General features: G+C 35.9%; 1 pseudogene; it reads left to right on the forward strand.

The window, feature by feature from the left end:
• Positions 1 to 16497: 16497 nt before the first annotated feature.
• On the forward strand, positions 16498 to 17021 carry LOC131830149 (ADP-ribosylation factor GTPase-activating protein 1-like; annotated as a pseudogene).
• The last annotated feature ends 6593 nt before the right edge of the window (positions 17022 to 23614 follow it).

A 23614-nucleotide genomic window follows, 5' to 3' on the forward strand; every position in this document is an offset into this window, starting at 1 on the left:
TCTGGAATTCACGGTGTTGAAAAGATAAAAGAGTCAATAAATAACATTGAAAACAGGACAGACATTTGAAATATTAATAAAATACTTGTGGAGTCTTGTGAGGTCATATACAAAAATAAATTTCAGTTCTTTAAAAATTTGTGCACATAAAAATAAATTCACAGATCTAGAAGACAATATGCAAGAGATGTGTTTACTTGTGTGTATATTAGAGTGCAAGCATCTTAATTTTTTTAAAGATTTTTTTATTTGTGAGAAAGAGTGGGGGTAAGGGAAGAGGGAGAAGGAGGAAATCTCAACCAGACTACCCGCTGAGATCAGAGCCCAATGCAGGGCTCAATCTCAGAATCCTGAGATCATGATCTGAGCCAAAACCAAGAGTCAGATGCCCAATCAACTGAACCACCCAGGCACCCCATAGGTGCACATAATCTTTATAATTAAATATCCAAATCTGACCCTATCAATGGAATAAACAATATATAATAAAAATATAAAAAATAAATTTACAAGATAAAATTTTTAAAAAATTCTAAAACACACATTATTGACCAGAAATTTACTTGAAGTAGAAAGAACATATGGAAAATACTAACGATCTATAGAAACCAAGATGCAAATGATTCTGTGAAAATTTATTCAACAGACACATTAAAAGATGCTCAACATCACTCATCATCATGGAAATACAAATCAAAACCACAATGAGATAACATCTCACACCTCTAAGAGTCGCTAAAATTAACAACACAAAAAACAACAGATGTTGATGAGGCTGTGGAGAAAGGGGAACCCTCTTACACTATCGGTGGGAAAGCAAACTTGTGCAGCCACTCTGGAAAACAGTATGGAGGTTTCTCAAAAAGTTAAAAATAGAACTACATACCCTAGACCCAGAAATTGCACTAGGAATTCACCTAAAGGATACTAAATATACAGACTGGAAGGGGCACATATACCCTGATGTTTATAGCAGCATTATCAACAACAGCCCAACTACAGAAAGAGCCCAAATGTGCATCAACTGATGAATGGACAAAGAGGATGTGGTGTGTGTGTGTGTGTGTGTATGTATGTATATAATCTATATATACAATGGAATACTACTCAGCTATCAAAAGGAATGAAATCTTGCCATTTGCAACAATGTGGATGGAGCTAGAAAGTATTGAGCTAAGTGAAATTAGTCAGAGAAAGACAAATACCATATGATTTCACTTATTTGTGGAATTTAAGAAACAGAATTGATGAACACAGGGGAAGGGAAGGAAAAATAAATTAAGATAAAAACAGACAGGGAGGCAAACCCTAAGAGACTCTTAACTATAGGAAAAAAACAAAGCTGCTGGAGAGGAGGTGGGATGGGGAGGGGGTAACTGGGCAATGGACATTGAGGAGGGCACATGATAAAATGAGCACTGGGTGTTATATGCAACTGATGAATCACTAAATTCTACCCATGAAACTAGTAATACACTATATGTTAACAAACTTGAATTTAAATAAAATCCCCCCAAAAAAGAAAATTTGTTCAACTCTACTTTTGAATTAAATTTTGAATTAAAATATTAAAATAAGTCAAGATATTTTCCACCTAGCAGGTTGACAAAAGTAATTTAAAATGATTCACAATAACCAGTAAAGTATGTGTGGGAAAATGAGAATTACACAATGATCCATCATTTAGATAAGATACATTGGCAAAATTCATAAAAATCTTCAATGTGTTTATCATTTGATGAAAATGGTATATAACAATAGCAATACAGACCACTGAAACAGAATAAATATTAAAAACAGATCCAGAATTTAATGTATAACAAATAAGCTTTCAATTCAGTGAGACTTCTATTTTTCTATTTAATAAACAGTATTTGAACACTGGTCATCAATCTGGAAGAAAACAAGACTGGATCCCTACCTCACAGCTTATCAAAAATAAATTCCAAATAGATAAAAATTTCAAATGCTAAAAGCGAAAAGTGATTTAAAAATGTATTTATTTTTTTATCCCACTGCTTATTATTTTATGACCCCACTGCTAGGAATTTACCATTGAGATGAGAAACATTAACAAAAATTTTCCAAATATTGTAATAGAAAAAAACTGGAAACACCCAAATGCTAGTCAACAGTAGTCTAGTTAGGTTTTAAAAGGTATATTCACATAGTAATATGCTAATAATATGTAGTTATTAAAAAAGAATGAGATAGATCTGTGTTTACATGGAAAAATCTTATTTCATTTGATGAAAAAAAAAGCAAAGTTAAAAACCATCATCTTTAGTACATTTGTGTAAATGTTTAAAAGGAGGTCTACATAAATGATAATCATATTAATAATAATAAATAAACCCCAACACATATTTAATTATGACTATGTGCCAGGTACTATTTTAAGTAATTTACATACTTAAACAACTCTAAAAAGTAGGTACTATTAATAGGCCCTCTGTGAGTCAGAAAGTGAAGGTAAATTGCCCATGGTCCTAGTAATTGGTGGAGCCAGGAGTCCAAACCAAGCAGTGTGACTCCAAATCTTGCACTGTTAACTGGTAATCACTGTGCTGTGGAGACACACACACATGATTAGTAAGTGGTACAGAAAAAGTAATACTTGTGGTTACCAGGGATAAAGAAATAAAAGTTGGGTACTAGAATATAAGAAACCCACAGTCATTTTATAACTTTTTTCGGTACCTGTTTGAATTAAAAAAAATATATATATATAGATAGATAGATAGATATAGATTTTAATTTTTCTTGATTAAAAAATAAAGAAAACTTAAAGAAGTGGGGCGGGGGGGAGGAAGGGACACCAAGTATCTTCTGGAACTCTAGAGAAAAACGACCCCAGCTGGCACAGAGAATGAAACTTGAAGTCCCTGAACTTGAGAGCAGCAGGCTCTGCTTTTGCAGAGCCTTTCCTGAGCTGGTGTATGGGACTGACTTGCTGGAGCAGAATGTGGGCGCCACTGTGTTGCATTCCCTATCAGCGAAGAGATCAGAGAAGGATGCTGCTCTCTCTATCATGTCTCTCCTATCAATTGATCGAATTCTCTCCTTTTGGTGTGCCTGACACTTTGATACCTGGGAGCTCAGAAAGTGCTGCTAGACCCCAAACAAGCAACAATGCCAGGGGGTGCTCATTTATCATCCCATGGGAAGGAAGGCCTGAGAGCCAGCACTGGTTGGCTAAGTCTCTGGCACACAGGCTTGGTTTCTTTGGCAGGGAAGAAGTCACCATATGTCTCCAGGCACCAGCTAGTTGGCCATCTCCAAAAGAAGAGTTACTGTATCCATTACTAGAGGACTCAGGTGTCAGTATGCTGGCAAGCTCCTGGCTGCTACCTGAAACCTCCAGAATGCTATATTGTTCTTTTCCAGGTTCTGAGAGGGAGGGTAGAAGAGGCAACCAGGCTATTATTGTTGGGCCACAGAGAAATAAAATCAGCCCTTCTGCAAGTCCACAGTTAGTGTGAATTGATAGAGCGATGCAAATGGCAAAAGTAAAAGGACTTTCCAAATCTCTCTTCCTCTGTGTGCTGTTTAGTAGAGGTTTCCCTGAATCGTGCCTTATTTTCTCCAGTGATAAAAGGAATAAGTACAAAGCTAAGTGATCAGAAAAGTTACAAGTAGAGAATACAAAATGTTTATGTGTGTGTGTGTGTGTGTGTGTGTATGAATACAAAGGAATTACCACATTTTTTCTAAGAGCAAGGAACTAAAGTGAAGGTAAGTTACTCACAAGTATGGGGTTTTGGAAATAAAGTGCAAAGAGTGTTCACAAGGACTCACAAAGTACTGGGTGGGGGCTGGGGAGAGAGGTTATACTGTGGGAGCATAGGAGTAGTTTTTCAGATGTCATTGTTCTGGCTGCTTCACGAACAAGATTTCCTTAAAGAGCAAAGTTAATTAGATTCATTTTCTGGCTTCCTTTACAAGAAATTATTTACATTGTTCTGGATCAGTGGTTCTCAAACTCTTTAGATTCAGTACGACTTTAAAATTATTAAAGACCTCAAAGAGCTTTTGTTTCTATGAATTTTATCTATCCATATCTATCATGTTAAAAATTAAAACTGAGAATTTAAAAACACATTTATAATTTATTAAAATAATAATAAACACACCACATGTTACCATACATAATATATATTTATGAAAGTAACTCACGTCTTCTGAAACAGAAATAAAATTATTGAGGAGTGACACTGTTTTCCAATTTTCCAAATGTCTTTAATGTCTGCCTTAATAGACATAGCTGGATTCTTCTACCTGCTTCTGAATTCAATCTGTCATACCCCTGGTATTACCATGTCCTTTAAAAACTACACTGCTTACTCTTAAAAACATGAGAATTTAAAAAGACAAATAATACCTTATTGTGATTAGAAAAATAGTTTTGACTGCAAAGACCTTCAAAAGAGATGCACCAGACTCACGGTATCTCTAGGTTACACTCAGAAACACTAGTGTGATTAAGTAATCAAGGTGATGCATGGGGAACTCACTGGGGTAGTCGGACTGTACTGCTAGCACTATTATTTCCACCTCTACAAAGCTTTGCACGGGAAGATGAGTGGTCTGGGTTTGAAGGAGACCAATTATGATTTTGAAAATCAAGCCAAGTGAAACAGCAATATGAGAAAAGCATGTAAGAGAAACACATATTCAGTTAAAAAAACAGTAACAATCCAGCTACCCTCACACCAAGGCCATGGTTTCATGACTGTGCAATTTGACCCTTTTGATGATTTCAATAATTGAAAATTTAGAAACTTTTAAAGATTAGAATCAGTGGTTAGAGAGAAGCTGGAGGTGGGGTAGCTGGGTGATGGGCACTAAGGAGGGCACGTGATATAATGAGCAATGGGTGTTATATGCAACTGATGAATCACGAAATTCTACCCCTGAAACTAATAATACACTATATTTTAGTTAACTGGAATTTAAATAAAAAAATTTTAAAAAAGGAAAAATGAAACCCAGTGGCATTTTTTCCCCCTTAAAGTATTATATTTGAAGTTCTGTGCAGAGGTCATTTTGCATAAATGGCATCACAACTATAATTCGATCATAGGTTAAAATGGACAGAGAAGGTCTTCGTCTTTTGGTTGGAAGCTCCTATTTATCTGTCACAGATTTGTGGGGAGAGAATATGGAAATAGATGAAAAAACTTACTGAGAAGTTAGAGCAATAAAATACAAAATTTGTTTATTTCTATGTCTGTGTTTTGGAAAGGTCTATATGGGATAGCTGCCATGTTAAAGTCCAAAATATGGCCTTCGGGGAATACATGGACTGCACAGAAATCTGACCTTTAGGGAATATATGTACCACACAGATAGTTAAAAATGGGAATATACAGTAAGACGTTTAATACATCCAAATTCAATAATAATTACTCACAAGGTCATGAATTCTGAAAAACAAAAATTGGTTTATGGCAAAGAGACCCAAAAAAGCTTTCTGAAATATTGGATTATTAGCAAAAGAAATTTCTTTCCCTCATAACTGGAGAGATTACTACACATGAGGAGAACTATGAATTTGCAACACAGGATTCCAAAGAAGAAGAATGCACACACACACACATAAATACAGATACACATGAAAGGATCCTAGGTTTAGGTGTCCCTGTTTTGTGGGTTTCTACACCCTCCCTTGCTTCTAGCTTCAGAATCCCTAGATAACATCATAGAGATTTCTGATCTTTGCTGATGAGCATACTTTCAACCAGGTGTGGTTTGGCAAGCTACTTAACCTAGAACAGATCCATTTTATCATAAAATAGATATAATATACTATTTGCAGCATTGTAAGAATTCAGTGAGATAAAATAGGAACAGAGCCTAGCTCATTGCTTGGTAGTTAGAAAATACTTAGAAAATTCACTCTACCGCCACTCACCCCCATGTACTTCAAAAGGGTAATCCGCAATTTTAAGGACCTTAGAAGTAGGTATTTCAGTCTGCTAAAAAAAAATAATAATAATTTGTCAGAACTGCAAAGTTGTCATGTAGTTTAGGGACAGGAAGAATGCCGCAATTGTATGTAACCATTTGTAACTGATGTGAAAATACAAAGTTCCCTGAGTAAAAGCAAATCAGACTACATTTCTTTATTCTTTTATTTTTTTTTTAGTATTTTATTTATTTATTTTTCAGAGATCACAGGTAGGCAGAGAGGCAGCCAGAGTGAGAGGAAGGGAAGCAGGCTCCCCACTGAGCAGAGAGCCCAATGCTGGGCTGATCCCAGGACCCTGGGATCATGACCTGAGATGAAGGCAGAAGCTTAACCCACTGAGCCACCCAGGTGCCCCTCAAACTACCTTTCTTATCTTGTATTCAGTTAAGCAAAAATTTGCTTTTCTGAATCTTAATAACGTGCAAAGAGAAACAAGCTTGGAAAACACAAACACACAAATGAATTGGGTGAATAAAGTCTTGGGATTACACAAGTCCACAGAAAAGAGCTCAACTTCAGTTGCACTAACACAGTAGGATGGAATTACAGGGCTGAGTAGACCCTGTCTGAGGATAGAGACCAGGAAGTATGGAGTCTGCAAACAGTGCTTCTCCTGCCTCAGCACAGGGCTTGAGAACAACCAGAAAGGTGATGCAGTGGCTCCTTAACTGGAAGGCCAAAGTTCAGACCCTGTTGGTGACAAAGGAAAGACACACATGTATATTTTGTTGGTGATTTTTCTCTTTTTGTGCCACAGATTAAAGTATAGACAATATTTATTACCTTTGACTAACTATGGAAGGGATGTGTAAGGCAAAGGAGTTACTATTTGTTTTTCTTTTTGCTGAGTTTGAGATTTCTTATCCACAAGGAAGGACAGACTACCATTTGGGTAAAATTTTTGAGTCTGTTTGAAATTGGATGGGGTCCTGAAGAGGAGAAGTCAGAATTGACCTTGAGACTTGTTTTTTCTGCCATGGTCACTTCTGCTTTTGTGCAGACAGGGAGGATTACCCTGTGTTTGGATGGTTATATCAGAGTAGAGCCTCACATTAAGGAGGAGAGTGGAACAACAGCCACACCTGCCTAACCAGTTATTAACAGACACTTTCCATGGCTGAGGATGTCCCATAATAATATTGTGATGGCCATGTTCAGAACAGCACCAGGGTGGGACCTTTGACACTAAGCAGAAGTACCTAGAGGCTCTTCTTTAGTTTAGCCTTGTCTTCCTTGCTGACTAGTTATTTATTTTCCTTTCATGTCTTTCTTTTCCTATAACTATTCAGATATTTTTCCATATTATCATCTTTTTCTATTTTTCCTTTGTTCTCCTCCCTTCCCTTTAACTTCTTTATTTTTTTGTATTACTTGATCGTGACATGAACAAATATTTTAAAATATTTCTATCATAATATGGCAAATCTAGCATTCTCTCTCAATCTACCTTTACACCAGTATGTTTGAATATAAACCCTCTATAATAGCCTGTGTACTTCCCAAATTGCACAGGTTTCTCTTCCTTGAACACGCAGTACTTAGTCACATATTTGAATATTTTGCTAGAAATTTCATTTTTGACATCTCTGGCTACTGACATATTATCAGTATTTCAAGCCTCAGTTCACTGTCACTTCCTACATGAAATATTTTGCAATCCTCTTAGGTACTCTTCTTTAGATGGTCTCCCTATTTTCTCATTTGTTGATCTAATCCAATCTCATAACTTCATTTGCTACTTTTAATGTGAATAGCATGCCAATCTATTGTCTTATATCTAACTTTAATTCCTATAAGTCTATCAACTACATATTAAATATCTCCTTGTGGGTGACCAATTTATCCTGGAGGACAATAAATTTCCAATAATTTGCCAGCAATTTCTAAATTCACATACATGTGTGCACATGTATACACACATGCATGTATACACATGCATGCACACATGTGCAACACACACATGCACACCAGGATGTTTTAGTATATGTGCTGCCGAAGCGAGCACCACACCAGGATGTTAATGAACACATTTTCCCATCCCATCCTCCAAAGCAGTCTGTGTGAGCTAATGTATCAATTATTAAAAAGAAAATCTTTGTTGCTGGGGCAAATTGCTGTTTTCTGAGCTTTTCCTCATTCATTGCTTTACCCTCTTACCAAGACACATTTGATCCATGGTGTCATTGTGTGACCAATCCCTGAGGTCCCTGCCTGACCCAGGCTCAAAGGAACCCCTTCTGGATGTTCATGAGAACCTCGAGCTATACATCTTTTCAATGATGTGGGCCTTGGTAAGAGAGCATGAAGTGTGGGATGCTCTGAGAGTCTCCTGACACTCTAATATTGTCTGGAAAAGAGGACTACAGTTCACTTTAAAAACATTCCTTGTAAAGCAAACTATCAGACATATTACAGACACAACACAGATGGATATATTTTCCAAGCCCAACTACGTAAGAGATGAAAGGAAGAGGTCAGACCAACACATATTAATAGTACCTTCCAGATACAACAGAGAAAATGGGTCTGTTTCCTGGAAATTGCCAAGGTAGTTTCCACAAAGAGGGTATGTACATTCATATGTTATCTATCAATATGGCTACTTATGTTTTAAAAGGAAGACTTGCAAGCCAAAAGAAACTAAGGTTAGTCTATTACATCATTTTTCCTTTGTCAAATAAATTGAACTATAAAAGGATTACTTATTGATCGTTTAAAAAAGGCAATAAATTATGTAATTAAACCTGAACCATTAATAAAAGTCTTAAATGTTTTAATTTGTGTCTATGCCCTATAAATTTAAAACTATGAATGGATGCATTTTCTTCAATTATGTTCAAAATTAGACATACAAATACATCCTGGGTACACGGATAAAAAATAAAAACAATTATTTACAGATTTATCAATTTGACCAGTGGTTCTCAACTTTTCTCAACTTTTAGAACAACTTTGGAAGGAAGAAAATTAAAAAAAAAATAAGGCCCTTAATGGATTTGTATTATTAAAATATGCAGGGGAAACAATCTCAGGAAAGTTCAGGATGAGAAGTTCATTTCATTAGTGCATGTCACAGCTCCTTCCTATTATCTTTAAGCTACTTGCTGGATTTCTGAAAATTATCTCTTTCCTTCACAAACTCCCCACACAAACTGAACCGTGACTGAGAAACACTGATGATATAGGTAATTATTCTTCCAAATGAAAAGCTTAAAGCCTTTAGTTTATGTAAAAATTTATAGTTGCATAAGAAAATAATGATTTTGTTCTCAGTTTCCTTTCCTCTATAGAGCAGAGAAGCCAATTTTATGAATAACTCCTAGTAATGCCCAAGTTAAAATCTTCTGGTGTGTTGGAAGCTAAAACCACTGATGAATCATCATATTGATGAATGGCCACACAAATTCAGACCACACAAGACTTCAAACTAGGCCTACAGTAAGTCAAAAAATTGTCAAGCATTGCAATTTCCTTTTGAAAAAACTATTTGTTGAATTAGTATTTTAAATTTGTAATCTGGAAGAAATGGCATGACTTCTTAAATGTCTCATCATGGTCTTTTTCTACTCTTTGACCTAATTAATAATTGGACTCAGTTAATTGACAGATGATACTATAAAGTTGTTTTAAAAGAAAATTGTTATTTAAATTAATTCAACTTTTTCCTTTCCTCAGAGAAAGTTTAAAAATGTTGCTTGACTTTTATATTTATTATATTTCATTTTTCATTAAAACAAAGTCCCCAAAGTAAATTATACACTGAAACTATACAATAATGTAACATATAGGAAGGATTTTAAAACTGAGTGATCAAGCTACTGAGACCCAAGTTATCATTTCTGGAGATATGTCAGGGCTACTATTATTACTCTACCAACTATAGTTTGTATCATACTACTTCTAAACAGGAAAACACTAGTTATAAATTGTATTCTAAAATGTTTGACCGTAACTTTCATTTTAGTGATGTGTTCATGAGTCAGATTATTAATCCCAATACTTCACAACTAGATTTACTTTATCATTTATATTTAGTTGTACATGGCCCAATCACAATTTGTTAACTGTTGTTGATTACTGCTTTTCCCCCATCTTTCTCCAGTAAGCTTGATCGCAAACTTCACAACAGAAAATACACACTTCTGAGACTTTAAGGACGGATGGGGGTGAGGAGCACTTACAGAGGCTGGATCCTGTTTCTCCTGAGAGTGTAAATCATGTACAATTTTTTTTTTAAGATTTTATTTATTTATTTGACAGAGAGAAATCACAAGTAGACGGAGAGGCAGGCAGAGAGAGAGAGGGAAACAGGCTCCCTGCTGAGCAGAGAGCCCGATGCGGGACTTGATCCCAGGACCCTGAGATCATGACCTGAGCCGAAGGCAGCGGCTTAACCCACTGAGCCACCCAGGCGCCCTCATGTACAATTTTTTAATAGACTTTAATTTTTAGAACAATTTTAGTTTCACAAATTTCCCATATACTTCCTGCCCCAACATATGCATAGCCTTCCCCACTAACAACAACCCCCACCAGAGTGATACACTTTGAGGGGTATGGGAACATGCAGACCAGAGTAGTTTATCTATTTAATTGATGAACCTACATTCACAGTTCTTTATTACCTTGAGTCCATAATTTACATTAGGGTTCCCTCATGGTGCTGTACATTCTATGAATTTTAACAAATAGACAATGACATCTATACATCATTAGAGTGTCTTACAGAATAGGTTTACTAAACTAAGTGTCCTTTATGCTCTGCCTACTTATTACTCCCTCCTCCCTATCCCCTGCAAATCACTGATCCTTTTCCTGTTCCCATAGTTTTGCCTTTTACAGAATGTTATATAGTGGTCATATAGAAATGTCATATAGGAATCATGCAGTATGTAATCTTTTCACATTGGCTTCTTTCACTTACCAATATACATTTAAAGTTCTACCATGTCTTTTTACACCTTGATAGCTAGTTTTTTTTAGTGCTAAATAATATTCCATTATCTGAATATGCTATACTTTAATCAGTTACCTGCTAAAGGACATCATGATAGCTTCCAATTTCAGAAATTATGAATAAATCTGTTATAAACATTCATGTGCAGGGTTTGGGAGATATGTTTTCAACTTGTTTACATAAATACCAAACATAATTGCTAAATCATATGGTAATAATGTTTAGTTTTGTAAGAAACTGCCAAACTGTCTTCAAAAGCGGCTGTGCCATTTTGAAGTCCCAATAGCAGTGAATGAAAGTTCTTGTTCCTCTACATCCTTGGCAGCATTTGGCATTTCTGCAGTTTCAAATTTTGGCCATTCTAAGAAGTATATAGTGAAATCCCATTTTCATTTGTAATGCTCTAATGGTATGAATTCTTGTATCTTATCATATGCTTATTTTCCATCTGTATATGTTCTTCTATGAGATGTCTGTTCATATCTTTTGCCCATTTTAATTTGGTTGTTCAATTTCTTATTGTTGAATTATAAGAGGTTTTTTATATTTTTGGATTACGAGCCCTTTATCAGATGTGTCTTTGGCAAATATTTTCCCCACTCTATGGATGGTTTTCTCATTTTTTTGACAGTATATTTCACAAAGCAGGTTTTTATTTAAATAAAGTCTAACTCATCAGTTATTTCTTTGATGGATTGTGCCTTTGGTGTTGTACTCAAAAAGTTATCACAGTACCCATGGTCATCTAGATTTTCTCCTTTGATAACTTGTAGGAGTTTTATAATTTTGTGTTTTATAGTTAGGTCTAGGATTCATTTTGAGTAAATTTTTGTGAGGTGTATAATATCTATGTATATATTAATTTTGTGTACATGTGTTTTCTGTTACTGTTTTTTATTCATATGTGGATGTCCAGTTTTTCCAGCATGATTTGCTGAAAAGATTTTTTTTTCTCTATTGTATTGCCTTTGATTCTCCATCAAAAATCAGCTAACTATATTTATTTGGGTTATTTATCAACTATTTACTCTGTTTCATTGATCTAAATTTGTCTATTATTTTGTGAATATCACACTATTTTAATGATTGTAGTTTCATAGTAAGTACTAAAGTCAGGAAGTGTAAGCCCTCCAATTTCATTCTTTTTCTTTCATATTGTATTGGCTATTTTGGGTTTTCTACTTCTTAAAAACCTTATGATCATTTTGTCAAAGTCTACAAAATAAGTTGCTGGGATTTTGACTGGGATTTAATCAAAATCTATAGATTTAAGATTCTTAACCTACAAATGAAGAATTGACATAATGACATCTTGAACATGTTGAGTTTTCCTATCCATGAACATGAAATATCTCTCAATTTATTTATTATTTGATTTCTTTCAACCAAGTTTTATGGCTGTCTGCATACAGATATTAGACATATTTTGTTAGATTTGTTATATCTACGTATTTCATTTTAGGAGATATTAACATAAATAGCATTGTATTTTAGTACCAAATTCCACTTGTTCATTACTGGTGTACTGGAAAGCAAATAACTTTTTTTTTTAATCTTTTACTTTTTATAAACATATAATATATTTTTATCCCCAGGGGTACAGGTCTGTGAATCACCAGGTTTACCCACTTCACAGCACTCACCATAGCACATACCCTCCTCGATGTCCATACCCCCACCCCCCTTCTCCCAACCCCCCTCTCCCCAGCAACCCTCAGTTTGTTTTGTGAGATTAAGAGTCACTTATGGTTTATCTCCCGCCCAATCCCATCTTGTGTCATTTATTATTCTCCTATCCCCTTAACCCACCATGTTGCATCTACACTTCCTCATACCAGGGATATCATATGATAGTTGTCTTTCTCCAATTGATTTATTTCACTAAGCATGATACCCTCTAGTTCCATTCACATTGTCGCAAATGGCAAGATTTCATTTTTTGATGGCTGCATAGTATTCCATTGTGTATATATATCACATCTTTATCCACTCATCTGTTGATGGACATCTAGGTTCTTTCCATAGTTTGGCTATTGTGGACATTGCTGCTATAAACATTCGGGTGCACGTGCCCCTTCGGATCACTGCATTTGTATCTTTAGGGTAAATACCCAGTAGTGCAACTCCTGGGTCATAGGGTAGTTCTATTTTCAACATTTTGAGGAACCTCCATGCTGTTTTCCAGAGTGGCTGCACCAGCTTGCAAACCCACCAACAGCGTAGGAGGGTTCCCCTTTCTCCGCATCCTCGCCAGCATCTGTCATTTCCTGACTTGTTGATTTTAGCCATTCTGACTGGTGTGAGGTGATATCTCATTGTGGTTTTGATTTGTATTTCCCTGATGCCGAGTGATATGGAGCACTTTTTCATGTGTCTGTTGGCCATCTGCATGTCTTATTTGCAGAAATGTCTTTTCATGTCCTCTGTCCATTTCTTGATGGATTATTTGTTCTTTGGGTGTTGAGTTTGCTAAGTTCTTTATAGATTTTGGACACTAGCCCTTTATCTGATATGTCGTTTGCAAATATCTTCTCCCATTCTGTCTGTTGTCTTTTCTTTTGTTAACTGTTTTCATTGCTGTGCAAAAGCTTTTGATCTTGATAAAATCCCAATAGTTCATTTTTGCCCTTGCTTCCCTTGCCTTTGCTGATGTTCCTAGGAAGATGTTGCTGTGGCTGAGGTCAAAGAGGTTGCTGCCTGTTTTCTCCTCAAGGATTTGGATAGGATTCCTTTCTCACATTGAGGTCCTTCAACCATTTTGAGTCTATTTTTGTGTGTGGTTAAGGAAATGGTCCAATTTCATTTTTCTGCATGTGGCTGTCCAATTTTCCCAACACCATTTATTGAAGAGGCTGTCTTTTTTCCATTGGACAGTCTTTCCTGCTTTGTCGAAGATTAGTTGACTGTAGAGTTGAGGGTCTATTTCTGGGCTCTCTATTCTGTTCCATTGATCTATGTGTCTGTTTTTGTGCTAGTACCATGCTGTCTTGATGAGGACACCAAACCAGCTCTACAAGAAATATTGAAAGGGGTCCTCTAGGCAAAGAGAGAGCCTAAAAGTAGTAGACCAAAAAGGAACAGAGACAATATACAGTAACAGTCACCTTACAGGCAATACAATGGCACTAAATTCATATCTCTGAATAGTTACCCTGAATGTTAGTGGGCTAAATGCCCCAATCAAAGACACAGGGTATCAGAATGGATAAAAAACCAAAACCCATCTATATGTTGCCTACATGAAACTCATTTTAAACCCGAAGACACCTCCAGATTTAAAGTGAGGGCGTGGGAAAGAATTTACCATGCTAATGGACATCAGAAGAAAGCAGGAGTGGAAATCCTTATATCAGATCAATTAGATTTTAAGCCAAAGACTATAATAAGAGATGAGGAAGGACAGTATATCATACTCAAAGGATCTGTCCAACAAGAAGATCTTACAATTTTAAATATCTATGCCCCCAACATGGGAGCAGCCAACTATATAAACCAATTAATAACAAAATCAAAGAAACACATCAACAATAATACACTAATAGTAGGGGACTTTACACTCCCTTCACTGAAATGGACAGATCATCCAAGCAAAAGATCAACAAGGAAATAAAGGCCTTAAATGACACACTGGACCAGATGGACATCTCAGATATATTCAGAACATTTCATCCCAAAGCAATAGAGTACACATTCTTCTCTAGTGCACATAGAACATTCTCCAGAATAGATCACATCCTCAGTCCTAAATCAGGTGTCAACCAGTATCAAAAGATTGGGATCATTCCCTGCATATTTTCAGACCACAATGCTATGAAGCTACAACTCAGTCACAAGAGGAAATTTGGAAAGAACACAAATACATGGAGACTAAACAGCATCCTTCTAAAGAATGAATGGGTCAACCAGGAAATTAAAGAAGAATTGAAAAGATTCATGGAAACAAATGATAATGAAAACATAACGGTTCAAAATCTGTGGGACACAACAAAGGCAGTCCTGAGAGGAAAATATATAGCAGTACAAGCCTTTCTCAAGAAACAAGAAAGGTCTCAGGTACACAACCTAACCCTACACCTAAAGAAGCTGGAGAAAGAACAAGAAAGAAACCCTAAACCCAGCAGGAGAAGAGAAATCATAAAGATCAGAGCAGAAATCAATGAAATAGAAACCAAAAAAACAATAGAACAAATCAACGAAACTAGGAGTTCGTTCTTTGAAAGAATTAATAAGATTGATAAACCCCTGGCCAGACTTATCAAAAAGATGAGAAAGGACCCAAATAAATAAAATCATGAATGAAAGAGGAGAGATCACAACTAACACCAAAGAAACACAGACAATTATAAGAACATACTATGAGCAACTCTACACCAACAAATTTGACAATCTGGAAGAAATGGATGCATTCCTGGAGACATATAAACTACCACAACTGAACCAGGAAGAAATAGAAAGCCTGAATAGACCCATAACCAGTAAGGAGATTGAAACAGTCATCAAAAATCTCCAAACAAAAGCCCAGGGTCAGATGGCTTCCTGGGGGAATTCTACCAAACATTTAAAGAAGAACTAATTCCTATTCTCCTGAAACAGTTCCAAAAAATAGAAATGGAAGGAAAACTTCCAAACTCATTTTATGAGGCCAGCATCACCTTGATCCCAAAACCAGACAAGGATCCCATCAAAAAAGAGAACTACAGACCAATATCTTTGATGAACACAGATGCAAAAATTCTCACCAAAATACTAGCCAATAGGATTCAACAGTACATTAAAAAGATTATTCACCACGACCAAGTGGGATTTATTCCAGGGCTGCAAGGTTGGTTCAACATCTGCAAATCAGTCAATGTGATACAACATATCAATACAAGAAAGAACAAGAACCATATGATACTCTCAATAGATGCTGAAAAAGCTTTTGACAAAGTACAGCATCCCTTCCTGATCTAAACTCTTCAAAGTGTAGGGATAGAGGGCACATACCTCAATATTATCAAAGCCATCTATGAAAAACACACCACAAATATCATTCTCAATGGAGAAAAACTGAAAGCTTTTCCGCTAAGGTCAGGAACATGGCAGGGATGTCCATTATTCAACATAGTACTAGAAGCCCTAGCCTCAGCAATCAGACAACAAAAGGAAATTAAAGGCATCCAAATCAGCAAAGAAGAAGTAAAACTATCACTCTTTGCAGATGATATGATACTATATGCGGAAAACCCTAAAGACTCCACTCCCAAACTGCTTGAACTTATACAGGAATTCAGTAAAGTGTCAGGATATAAAATCAATGCACAGAAATCAGTTGCATTTCTCTAAACCAACAAGACAGAAGAAAGAGAAGTTAAGAAGTAAATCCCATTTACAATTGCACCCCAAACCATAAGATACCTAGGAATAAACCTAACCAAAGAGGCACAGAATCTATACTCAGAAAACTATAAAGTACTCATGAAAGAAACTGAGGAAGACACAAAGAAATGGGAAAATGTTCCATTCTCCTGGATTGGAAGAATAAATATTGTGAAGATGTCTATGCTACCTAAAGCAATCTGCACATTTAATGCAATTCCTATCAAAGAACAGACCCTGGCGGACCTCCGCGCGCGGGCTGGAGTCCGGGCCCTGCCGGCATCATGGCCACCCCAGAAGGAGGAAAGTTCTGAAAGAAGTCCGAGTGTAGGATGAGAACAACGTGTGTTTCGAGTGTGGCGCCGTCAATCCTCAGTGGGTCAGCGTGACCTATGGCATCTGGATCTGCCTGGAGTGCTCAGGGAAGCATCACAGGCTTGGGTGCACCTCAGCTTTGTGCGCTCTGTGACCATGCACAAGCGCAAAGACAAAGACGTGGAGCTGGAGAAGATGAAAGCTGGAGGGAATGCGACATTCCGGGAGTTCCTCGAGTCTCAGGAGGACTACGACCCTGGCTGGTCCCTGCAGGACAAGTACAACAGCAAGGCCACGGCACTCTTTAGGGACAAGGTGGCCACTCTGGCTGAAGGCAAAGAATGGTCTCTTGAGTCCTCGCCTGCCCAGAACTGGACCCCACCGCAACCCAAGAGGCTGTCGTCCACTGCCCACCGGTAGCTACTCCTCTAGCTTCTTGTCTGGTCCCAGACCATTCTGGGCCTGGCCCTGGCCTTGATCCTAGCCATAGCTCAGGACCCTCGTGCTGGCATGGGAATGGCTCTCTAGGTTATTGGAGCAGTACAGGCTCTCCGTAAAAATGCTGCCTGTAAGTTGCATCTGAGTTGAAGGGCCGTCCCATTCCTCCAGAGTCTCGTTGGTGCAGTTCCTTCCAGACCATCCCAGTGACACGCATGCGTCTCTGTAGGAAACGCTCTGGCAGAGTGTAGCTCACCTCCCCGTCTTCTGGAGTGCTGCCCGCTCCCAGGGCTGCCGCAGGTATGATGGGGACTGGCTGATCCCCGAGAAAAATAAAAAAAAATTTAAAAAAAATTCTTTTGCAAAGAAATGGAACAAATAATCCTAAAATTTATATGGAAAAGACCTCGAATAACCAGAAGAATATTGAAAGAATATTGAAATAAGAATATTGGAAAAGAAAGCCAAAGTTGGGTGGCATCACAATTCTGGACTTTAAGCTCTATTGCAATTGACTTTTATATATAACCTTGCATCCTATAACCTTGGTATAAGGTCTACTAGTTCCAGAAGTTTTCTTCAATTCTTTCAGCTTTTCTACATAGATGATCATGTTATCTATGGAGAGTTTGATTTCTTCTTTCTCAATTTCTACATCTTTTATTTCCTTTTCTTATTGCATTAGCTAGGAGTTCCAATGCAATATTGAAAAGGAGCATGAAAAAAGAAATCCTTGCTTTGTTCCTTAACTTAATGAGAAAGTTTCTAGTTTCTCACCAAAGTATAATATTAGTCATAAGGGTTTTCTTTTTAATTTTTAATTTAAACTCAAGCTAGTTAATATATAGTGTATTAGTTTCAGGGGTAGAATTTAGTGATTCATCAGTTGTATATAGTGCCCAGTGCTCATTACATCAAGTGCCCTTCTTAATACCTATTGCCTAATTACCCCCCCCCCAACTCTCCTCCAGCAGCTCTCTTTGTTTCCTATAGTTAAGAGTCTCTTATGGCTTGTCTCTCTCTCTGTTTTTATCTTATTTTTCCTCCCCTTCCCCTATGTTCACCAGTTTTGTTTCTTAAATTCCACATGAGTGAAATCATATGGTATTTGTCTTTCTCTGAATTACTTTATTTCACTTAGCATAATACCCTCTAGTTCCATCCACATTGTTGCAAATGGCAAGATTTCATTCTTTTGATGGTTGAGTCATAAGGTTTTTTGTAGATTTTTTTTTTTTTTAAAATCAAGCTGAGGAAGTTCCCTTCTATTCCTAGTTTCTGAGAGTTTTTACTAGGGTTTTGTCAAATGGCTTTTCAGCATCTTTTGACATTAGCATGTGGTTTTCCTTATTTAGCCCGTTTTGATACAAGGTGTTATATTAACTGATTTTTGAATGTTGAATGAGGCTTGTACACCTGGGATAAATATCACTTGGTTGTGTTGTATAATTATTTTTATACCTTGTTCGTTTTGATTTGTTAATATTCTGTTGAGGATTTTTGCATTTTGTTCATGAGAGGTATTGGTCTGTAGGATTCTTTTCTTATAATTTCTTTGTCTGGTTTTGCTATTAGGGTAATGCTGTCCTCACTGTATGAATTAGGAATCATTCCTTCCACTTCTATCTTTTGAAAGGGATTATAGGAAATTGGCATTATTTCTTCCTTAAATGTTTGGTGGACTTCACCTGTGAACCAGTCTGGGCCTGGTACTTTCTGGTTTTGAAAGTAAATTCAATTACTATTTCAATTTCTTTAATATATTAGTCCTGTACAAATTTTCTATATCTTCTTGTGTGACTTTTGGCAGTTTGTGTCTTTCAAGGTATTTGCCCATTTCATCTAGATTATCATATTTGTGGGCATTGAGTTGATCATAATATTCATTTATTGTCATTTTAATCTCTAAGGTATCTGTAATGATGTCTCCTCTTTTATTTCTGGTATTAGACATTTGAGTCTTCCCTCCATTTTTTTTTCCTCCCCTCAGTTAGCCTGACTAGATGCTTATCAATTATATTGATCTTGTCAAAGAATCAGGTTTTGGTTTTGCTGATTTTCTCTATTGACTTCCTATTTCCAATTTCAATGATTTCTAGTCTATTTTTATTTCTTTTCTTCTGTCTACTTTGGATTTAATTTGTTCTTCTTTGTCTATTTCCCTAAAGTAGATGCATAGATGATAGATTTTAGATTTCCCTTCTTTTCTAATATATGTATTCAGCTTTTTAAGTTTATCTCTAAACACTACTTTTGTTGCTTCCCACAATATTTGATAGGTTGTATTTTCATTTATTTCAAAGTATTTTAAAATTTCTCTTGAGATTTTTTTCTTTGACCCATGTGTTATTTAAAAGTGCACTGTTTAATCTCCAAGTATTTAGGGGTTTTCCAGCTATCTTTCTTATACTGATTTCTAGTTTAATTCAACTATGGTATGAAAGCAGATATTAAATAATTTCTATTTTTTAAATTTATTAAAGTGTATTTTATGGCTCGAATGCTGCTTATCTTAGTGAATGTTCCACACAAGCTGGAAAAGAATATGTATCCTGCTGTTAAAGGAAGCAAAAAGGAAGCAGTTAGCAGATATCAATTATAGTCAGCTGGTTGACTACTGACTTCAACTATGCCCTTACTGATTTTCCACCTCCTATATCTGTTTATTTATGATAGAGAGTGTTGAGGTCTCCAATTATTACAGTGGATTAATCTACTTCTCCATGACATTCTATCGGTTTTTGCATATGTATTTTGATCTTCTGTTGTTAGGTGCATACACATTAAGGATTGCTTTATCTTTTTCAAGAATTAACTTATTTATCATTATGTGAAACAAATGCTTATCTCTGATAACTTTCCTTTCTCTGAAGAGTGCGCTGTCTGAAATTAATATAACTACTCCTGATTTCTTGTCTTTTGATTAGTTTAGTATGGTATATTTTTCTCTACTTACTTTTCATCTCTATGTATCTTTATATTTAAAGTAGGTTTCTTGTAGACAACATATAGTTGGGGCCTGTTTTTTTATCTACACTCTGACAATCTCTATCTTTTAATTAGTATGTTTATACAATTGAAGTTTAAGGTAATTTTAGATATTGCTGGATTAAGATCTACTATATCTATTACTGTTTTCTATTTGTTGCCCTTGTTCTCTGTTCCTAATTTTGTCTCGTTTTTCTACCTTTTGTTGTTTTAATTAAACTTTTTTTAATTTTATTAAGTTTTTAAGTTTCAGTGTAGTTGTGTTATGTAAGTTTCAAGTATACACTATAGTGACTTAACAATGTATATATTTATATGCATTGTGTATAGATTTAATAATATAACTCATTCCTCCTATAATCAATAATCTGCAGCTCTGGTATACATGCTCTCTAGAGCTTGAACTTGTATTAAATGGCTCTGCTTTGGTTTATCCAAGTGTCTCATGCCACAATATCACAAGTTGTAAACAATATCACTCTTGCTTCTCCAAAACATCGTCTCCTGTGTTCTCTTCAGTTAATTAGATTTACTACCTTGTCATATAAGTTAGGGAAATGTTATATTTCACTCTTATAGCCCTCTAACACCACATACCTAGTTAGTAAACAAGTCTCGTTAATTTTGTCTCTTAGTGTCTCTTAATTCCTGATATCAGTATCTATTCTTACTGCCCCAGCTTGAGTCCAAGCTCTCACATCATTTTCTTTGATATTATAATAGCTTTTGAGCTATTTTGAGACCTCACTCTATTCTTCTCCTAGATTATGTGACCCTATTTAAATACTTAATAGCCTCCATATCCTATAGCAGTATTTTTTTCCAAATGCTGGTTATGATACTCTTAAAGTAAAATTAATCATTCCTTATTTTGTGTACATTTGACATATCTTTTTAAGACTTAAATAAAACACAACATTGATCTATGGTGAGTGCTGTGAAGTATGTAAACCTGGCAATTCACTGACCTGTACCCCTGGGGCTAATAATACACTATATGTTAATAAAAAATTAAAATTAAAAAAAATTAAAGATTAAAAAACCGGCAACCTTGATGTAATATGTTTCCTCAACATGGAACTTCTTGAGACCAAGACTTTTATTTACTTTTATAGCCCCAGTATCTAGCATAGTGCCAAAAATTAATGCCTAACAAATTATTATTAGTTGATTATTATTTTTTATTTTTATTTTTTGAGAAAGTGTGTGAATGGGGGGGAAGGGCAGACAGAGATAGAAAATCTTAAGGAGCCTCCACCCACAGTGCAGAGCCTGAAGCAGGGCTTGATCTCATGACCCAGCGATCAGGACCTGAGCCAAAATCAAAAGTCAGATGCTTAACTGCCTGAGCCACCCAGACATCCCTATGAGTTGATTATTGATTAAATAACTGAAATGGTATTCAATAACCCACAGAAGCAAGGATTTTGAAGGAATTATTGCAGTACTTAATACCCAGATGAAGGCTTATGCCTGGGTAAAATAACCTCAAGGAATTAACTTCCCAGCATTAGTCCAATCCTTTCATACTCATTATTACCAAGAGGTAGGTATAGGTTTAACATTTTAAGAAACTACCAAACTTTTTTTTCAAAGTTTTTGTACCATTTTATACTCCCATTACTGTATATTGTTGTTCTAATTGCTCCACATCCTTAGAAAAACATGATAAGACCAGGCTTTTTAATTTTAGACATTCCAATCACTGTGGTTTAAATTTACATTTCTATAATGACTAATGATGTTAAACATCTTTTCATGTATTTGCCATCTCTCCATATACTTTTTACCAAAGTGTCTGTTTAAATCTTTTGTCCATATATTATTGGGTTATCTGTCTTTTTTTATCAAGTTGTAAGTTTTCTTTATATATTCTCATACAAATTTTTGTCGGACATTTTGAAAATATTTTCTCTTATTCTGTGGCTTACCTTTTCATTTATCATGTCTTTGAAGAGTGAAGTTTTTAATTCTAATAAAATTTTATTAATTTTTTTAGTAATTTGTACTTATTATGTTATATTCAACAAATCTTGGCCAACCCTAAGGTCACTATACCTTTTGCTATCTCTCTTTTAGTAGTGTCATGGTTTTAGGTCTTACCTTTAGGCATACAATATATTTGAGTTAATTTTTATATAGGGTTAAGGCACAGATAGATACAAGTCCTCCATTCCTTCCTTCTTTCCTTTCTTTTTCATATATCAGCCAATTGTTCCAGTATCAATTATTCTTTCATGGTTAAATTGCCTTGCACTTTTATTGAAAAGTAACAGAGAATATATGATTGAGTCTACTTCTGAATTCTGTATTTTATTAATCCATTTGCCTATCTTTATGCCTATACCATGATGTCTTTTTTTTTTTTTTTTTTTTTTTTTTTTTTTTTTTTTTTTAAGATTTTACTTATTTGGGATGCCTGGGTGGCTCAGTTGGTTAAGCAGCTGCCTTCGGCTCAGGTCATGATCCCAGTGTCCTGGGATCGAGTCCCACATCGGGCTCCTTGCTCAGCAGGGAGCCTGCTTCTCCCTCTGCCTCTGCCTGCCATTCTGTGTGCCTGTGCTCACTCTCCCCCCCCCCCTCTGATAAATAAATACAATCTTTAAAAAAAAAAAAGATTTTACTTATTTGGCAGAGATCACAAGCAGGCAGAGAGGCAGGCATAGAGAAAGGGAAGCAGGCTCCCTGCTGAGCAGAGGGCCCGATGTGGGGATCGATCCCAGGACCCTCACACCATGACCCGAGCTGAAAGCAGAGGCTTTAACCCACTGAGCCACCCAGGTGACCCTACCATGATGTCTTGATTACTATAGCTTATACAAGCAAGACTTTAAATCAGGTAGTATATACTCCTCTAACTTTGTTCTTCTTTACAAAGTTTGTTTTGCCTCATTTTGGTCCTTTGCATTTTCATATGAACTTTAAATTGGTATGTCAATTTGTACAAAAGCCTGCTGTGATTTTGATTGGGACTACACTGTATCTATAGATCATTTTGATACTTTGGGAATCTTAATAATTTGGAAATTCCTGTTCTGTGATATATATTTATTTCTCCATTTATTGCTACTTAAAAAAAACCTCATGAATGTTTTATATTTAGCATTTATTTCTGAAAATGGTTGGGCCTTGTTTTTTGGGGGGGTGTCCAATCTGATCACATATTTCAGTAGAATGTGTAAAATCACTTGTAAGGTGATTAATGAGATAGTTTAGTTTAAATAGACAATCTAGTAATTGATCTTTTTTTTGGTAATTTTTTAAATTTTTTTTATTTTTTATAAACATATATTTTTATCCCCAGGGGTACAGGTCTGTGAATCACCAGGTTTACACACTTCACAGCACTCACCAAAGCACATATCCTCCCCAATGTCCATAATCCCGCTACCTTCTCCCAAACCCCCTCCCCCCAGCAACCCTCAGTTTGTTTTGTGAGATTAAAAGTCACTTATGGTTTGTCTCCCTCCCAATCCCATCTTGTTTCATTTATTCTTCTCCTACCCACTTAAGCCCCCATGTTGCATCACCACTTCCTCATATCAGGGAGATCATATGATAGTTGTCTTTCTCTGCTTGACTTATTT

This window comes from Mustela lutreola, chromosome 4, assembly GCF_030435805.1.
Source record: "Mustela lutreola isolate mMusLut2 chromosome 4, mMusLut2.pri, whole genome shotgun sequence".
Lineage (NCBI taxonomy): Eukaryota > Metazoa > Chordata > Mammalia > Carnivora > Mustelidae > Mustela > Mustela lutreola.